Source organism: Sitodiplosis mosellana, unplaced genomic scaffold (genome assembly GCF_009176505.1).
Source record: "Sitodiplosis mosellana isolate CC-2019 unplaced genomic scaffold, AAFC_SMos_1.0 Smas_scaffold_1, whole genome shotgun sequence".
NCBI classification, from domain to species: domain Eukaryota; kingdom Metazoa; phylum Arthropoda; class Insecta; order Diptera; family Cecidomyiidae; genus Sitodiplosis; species Sitodiplosis mosellana.
The window spans coordinates 12,358,275-12,365,212 of record NW_022595244.1 but is presented as its reverse complement, the minus strand read 5'-3'; positions in this window follow the sequence as shown (position 1 = coordinate 12,365,212).

The window sequence follows — 6,938 nt, the reverse complement described above, 5'->3', positions numbered from 1 at the left end:
GAAATAGGTACGGTTCATATTATCTGGAGTGAATTCGACATTTTGAAATGCTGTGGCTGGTAAAAATGAATTTTACTGACTTTTTTTTCGAAACTAAATTTACAGAACAAAAAAATGTGTGCTAATGGTCAATTTTGCACAATGCCATTCACCATTTACTGCCACAAAACCGATGAATTTCCCGCCAGACAATGTGAATTCACCAATCGATTGATTTAAAAGAAACATTTTTTGAAGAAAAAAAACAACAACAACAATTCACTCTATATAAATGTATGTAAAATAAAGAAAATCAATGGATTAAACTGTATCTAGTTAAAAATTGACGGCAAATGTAATTGAGTCGATGTAAATCGACGTTGGTCACGATAATAATAATGAAGATACAAACAAAATTACCGACTAACAATAGATCAAACAGAAAAAAAAACTATTCCGAAGCTAAATGTTTATTTGAGACATTTTGCGGAATCATTTTGAATCGATCTAAAAAGAAATAAAAATGAGGGTTGCAAAACGACTGAATACTTTTCAAATCAAATAAAGTAGTGAAAATCCCTTGGATCTATTCAAAATGTTTCATATATAAATACCATACCATTTAAATATAAAATTTAAAAAAAAAACAATGGCAAATCTCGACTGTAAGCATACAAGTAAATGTTGATTCAAAGTCTCAAAAATGCGTGGAAACCCAAGGAAATTAATACACAAAAAAAGAAGAATTTGTAAATTAAATCCATTAATAAAAAAAATTAACGATCTCTAATAAAATACCAAAAGCAAATTATGTGGGTTTTTATTGAAACATTTTACAGTTGCGTAGAGAGAGAGAGAGAGAGAGAGAGAGAGAGAGAGCTTTGGTTCAAGCATAACGTGAAGTCAGTGACGGTAAGTATCGTTCAGTTCAGCACTTTATTTTAGAAGGAATCATCTTTTGGCTCCGCGTTTGCACTGGCAACGTCTACTATTGGTTGAACGGATTTAATGTTAGCTCGTAAATACGAAACGAATTTAGACATTTTGAGATGTGAAATGTTGTTGTGGTGATGGTGGTGGCTGCTGCTGGCATAGACAAAAACACTGTTTATCCAACGTAAATTGCTGTTGGTGCATGTACTTGAAACTGTTCGAATTAATTAGGAAAATTAAATTGAATCTTGCTCAACACGGCACCGATCTCTATGCTGTAATCTCCCAAAAAGGAATGCGGAATAGCGGGAACAGCGTGGTAAAAAAAAGATTGGAATGAATCGGATAAAATGTAGATAGTTCTTTGAAGAGAGAACCTCGCATCGTCAAACATACTTGAGTCGTACAAACCAAAAGCAAATACAACCAATGCATTTTCGAGTGTTTGAAAAAAATGTGTGAGAGAAGCGGAAAGAAGGGCTGTAAACAATTGAATGTACTCGTTTGGCGTCGCTGTTGCATGACTCATTTGTAGCGCCAGTAAGTAAACATATGCGCGAACGCGAGCGAATGAACGCTTCCCAGCACCAATTACCGCTTCTAAATAACATCTATTTTTCGAAAGGAAATTGCTTTGCGGCAGATACACACAAAAACCCGCACTTCACAATCACCATCGTATTATAAAAGTGGTGCTGGTGAGCGATCCGATCGTGTAGCAACCGGGAATTGATTGCAGTTAAAAGTAAACATTTTAAGAAAACAGCGGTTTTGTGTCGCCAAAATCTCAGCCAGTCCAGCTTATGCTTGCCTTCTTTTTTTTCTGCGCGTACATTATCATGACTGACTTCTTTTATGATGCTTTTAATTTAATGGCTTGTTTGCTATGCCCGAGTGTTTGCTATGCCATTCGAAAAATGCAATTTGGCTGCATTTCTCATTCGCATTTGTTACAAGCCAAAAATCCCAAGACAGAAACATCAATAGAAAAAACACACACATTCACTATTGAAACAACAAATATACAAGCAAAAAATGTGTTTCTTATTTCAATTAAAGTTTTTCCAACTACTCGATGGATTTGTTAAACGATTTATGCACTCTTATTTTAAGCGCTCAAACTTCCGAAACGAAAGAAACATGGGTAAGTGTACACACAGAGGAAATTGGAAAGCAGTGAAAGGCCCAAACGTGGAAAAGGCAACAAATGAAGTAGCCTGCCTCTCTCTCACTCCCTCTCTTACTTCCGTTGTTGTGCCAATTAATCGTAAAGTTTTGACTTTAGCCGACAGCATGTAAAACCGCACAACAACTAACAATTTTGCTACGAAACACATAGTTGTGAATTTTTTATTTCTATTGCAGCCAATTACTCGGCTTCACTCAACGTCCTCCGACCGAATGAACTGAACCGAAAGTTTTTTGACAAACCACGTACAGTACAAAATATACAGAAGACGAAGAAGAAGAAAAAAGTGAACAGCCAACATATGCGATGGTTGATTGTTGCTCATTTTTTTATTCAACACTTTCCATATTGTTTAAAAGCTTTAAACTTTTGCCACGGAATAAAATGATGTAATCGGCTCACTTTAGGCAGTAAAAGGCAGTGCTTTTTATGAGCTTGCCAACTGCAAACTATTTTTGGGTTTAATTATAATTGGAATGCCGTTATTTTAAAACAGAAAAGGAAAAAAGCTGGTGGATTATGTTCACAGTTTGTATGATGGGAGTGTCGTAATTTCGATCAACGTTCAAAAGCGACGCAATATTCGATATTCAGGTCACGTATAATTGTCGATTGAATCGCGTTCAGTGTCGATAGGCAGACGATTCATTTTCTCTTCTTTTTTTTCAGACAAGACCATTTCATTTCGATTCGAAGAGAAGATTAAATTGATTATGCTTCTGAAATAAAGAGCCTAGACATCTCATGAAAATTTCAAATGTGCCATTTCGCCTGTGCAAACTTCTGTGGTATTGGCATTCGATCTATACTTGTGAATTACAAATGTGATTCGAATAATTCTTTTGTGAATGACCAACGATTTCGCATAAAATTTTATCTACAAAAATGAAACGATTGTGATTATCTATAACATTACTTCGGCATATTGAGAATGGTAGCAAGTTTTTGATTTCAAATCGAGTATGATTCCGAGTTTCACAATCAAAATTCACTGGACTGTACGTATCGAATATCAAATGTTCAACCGCAACATATTTCCAATCAGCCAACTTATTTATGCACCGAGAAACATGGTCCGAAACTTCAACGGACTGGAATCCACAATAATCGATACAGAGTATTAGATATGGCAAAGTAAATACCCGCTGTTGCAGTGTGCAAATGAAAGTTTGCATGCAAATCAGCAGTAAAACACTATAAATTTTGCTGAAATGAGTATAAGCTTAATGACCATAACTGGAATATGTAATTATTGATGCGGCAAACAAATGAATTACACATTTAATTATAGTTGAGAGGGAGGGATATAGCGCAAATTTCAACAAGTCAAGGTTTGTTTTGGGCTCAATGCGATTCGATATCGATGCGATGCCTACGTGTGGATTGGACCAAATATATCGTTTGTGCATTCAAATCAGGGCCAATGTGGCCCAATGTTGCTGTAATCATTTTCAGCCTAAATATGAGACAAGCATACAGTTTCGGTTTCACATCTCTTCGACATATATCGAACATTGGCTCATATGCATATTTTTACCGTTTATACAGTGAAACTTGCACGCAAATTGCTGATTACGCATAATTGGAATGTAAATTTAAGAATTACTTGCTGACCAAACAACATTCGAGCCTTTTAAAGCGACACAACTATGTAATAATAATAATCGTCAATAATAAACGTCAGTGGCAATAAATATTGCTCTGAATCATGTTTTGTTGCAACACATCGCAGCAAATGCGTTCGTTCGAGTGGGAAATATGGTAAATATGATAACCGAATTAAAGCAAGATAAACAGCATCGACTGTATTCGACAAAATCATTGACCAAAGCATTGAAATTATTACATTTATTGCCTTTTAACATTCCACTTTGTTGGATCAGTGAAAGGCATTAGTTTTGATAACACTGTCATGTTCAGCTGAAATTCGATTAACATATCCGAATTATTACTTCTTCTTCTATCCAAATTATGTTTTCAAGAATACTTTTCATTTGAAGACAATCCAGACAAGTAATCTTAATGTATAATCCTGCATTTATTTCTTTTCTTTTCTTTTTTTTTTGGTTTCAGAGTGTTTTTACGTCTCCTCTTGTTACCACATCTGCCAAAAAAATTCTACCAGTGCATCTTTTACGATTCAAAATTCGAACGATACAGAAAAAAATGGTGACAACAAACAGCAATCTGCCATAAAATTGAAAAGACCAACAAAATCTGCATACGAGTACAAAACTAGTTAAACTAAGTTAAATCACATAAGGCATGACATGAACACAACATATTGCTCTGTGTGTATGTGTGTTTTTTTCTTCTCTCAATCAGAAAATTTAACACGAATGCTGTTTGGGAATGTTTTTGGAAGTCAGTCGTCGCATTTATACGAAGTGTTTGCCACAAGCAAACTGAAGAACTTTGAAAACTTGTTTGCATTCGAATAATCATTTTTATCTCGCACATATCTATCACTATTTTCCTGTCGACACACACAGCCACAAACCACAATTGTTTGATCTATACAGAGCAAATTTACACTGAAGAATTTAGTTGAGAGTTTTTTTTTGTCATTTAGAAGCCTTTTGAAAAAAGGTTTTCCGTGTCTTAGGAACGAAAATGTCAAGACATCTTATCTTGTCGATCGTGTCAAATTTCCAAAAATAAATGTGAAAACAATTTCGGAGAAGAATGAACAGCACAAAAACTTAATGAAAGTTTCTGATTGCATGTTAAAGAAGTTTTCAAGCACAGGTAATGACGTATCGGTATTGTAGCTTCTAATTTTCAAAGAAAAAATATAAATAACTTTGCCAAGAAAATATCAAGAGTGTGATGTGTGCACAATATGAACATTCCAACATGCATTGTAGATTGCATTGCGTGGCTGTTGGTTCTAAATGATTGACATTTAACACCGAATGTTTTAAATTCCACATAAGATAGATAACTTAGAAATAGGTTGAAATATTGAAGTATGTGGTACCGAATGTTTGACATAACTTTTGAAATGGAAAATCAGCTCATAGTCTTGTACAAGCATAAAAAGCTGAAGAGCCACAGCGATAGAATACTATAATACACTAGTTAATGCAGAGCTTTTTCGATACATAAAGCTCAATTACAAGCATGTAAGGCATTTGAACATTGACGAGCAACAAAGGGAAAATGTACAATCTCTTCAGAAGATTGTGCTCGACTGACTCATACAAATTTTTGTGAATTTTGACAAGCTTCAAACGAAATACAAATGCTGAATTGCTGAATTTCACCCCTTATTTTAATGCGCATGTGTCACATTCAAATCCACGTGCTTTTCTATTCAAAACATTGCGTATTCATTCATAAATGATACGATGGTTAGGGTGGATGAAATTTAGGGCCCAAAAAATTGAATCAACACCAACACTTTTATGAATGCTCTGAACAACGCTGACACTACGAGACACTTTTTCGAAATAAAAATAATGCTTCGTCTTTCTTATAATATGTTTGGAGGGCGTTGGGCGAAATTACCTGATGATCTAGGGGCAATTCACGAACTGCGAATGGTGCCAGTTGTGCGAATGGGCGAATGGTAGTAAAAAGAATATGCCTAGGCTTTTACGTGCATTTAGATACAAACATTTGCAAATGCTACGAATGCGTGCGAATGCGAATGCAACCATTTGATATATTTAAATACAAGCATTCGCGAATGTTTGCAAATGGTTACGAATGGCACTGTGTGCTATTCAAATGAGTAGCATTGAGAATGCATGAATGCAAATACAATTGAACGACATTATTCGAAACACTTGTCAAAACAGTGCAAACTCAAGTCGTTAAAATGGTAAACAGAACATTATTGAGGCTAATTTAAATATAAAAATTATATCATACATTCTATTTTTAGGGCCTAGAAAAACTTTTTTCTGAATTAGAGAAATTTTCCAATAATACAATTCCAGTTGATATCAAAATAATTCTGGAAATGAGTGCGTTTGACACAGAGTCATCGCTAATGTTAATTGACCGTGAAATTATCAACGACATTGAAGAATTTGTGAAGGAAAATTTAGAAAAACTCAAAAATACTTCGTATGAAAAAACGGTTTTACACTGATTTTGCTTTGTTTTTTTTTATTTATTTGGAGAGATTCAAGACTTTTGGTATCGACAAAATTAATGCTCGATGTCCCGGTTTGAACTTGAACACTAAGTTATTTGCCAGACAATATTCGTATGCCGTATCTTTCAAATAAAATTTATGTTCTTTTATAAATTCTTCTATATACCTAATGCTTTTAGAATCAATGGATAACAGAGCAGTTTCGCATTCAAATCCGCACCACTTATTATGATTTTTTTCTAAATTTGCCGGTAATTTTGCGCCCAATTTCTTCTCTAATATCTGAAACACACGTAAACTCATTGCTTCTGGCGTTTTTAGCGTTCAAAGCGCTCAAAGCGCTTGTGCGAATGTGTTAATACATTCACTATGGAGCGTCATTGCGCGGCACTCCGAATACATGACAAAACAAGCACGAATGCCTCTTATTCTGCGAATAGCAATGGCATTCGGGAATGAGAATTGACCCTAGCTGATGATAGACAATGTTTCAGAGGAAAACGATTGGATTTTTGACAACTTCGATATTTTCATGTACACACACATATAAATACGTATCGTGGATTGGAAAACGTTATCAATGAACTATACTAACACTTGGTATAGCAAGTTCATCGAATGTGTAAACGGATGACAATATTCGATGACTTCAAAATCATATGAAAAACCACACAAGTGTTGAAAGTGCAAACACACGCAAATCGTGGATGAAGCCTAGGCTTTGCAGAGCCC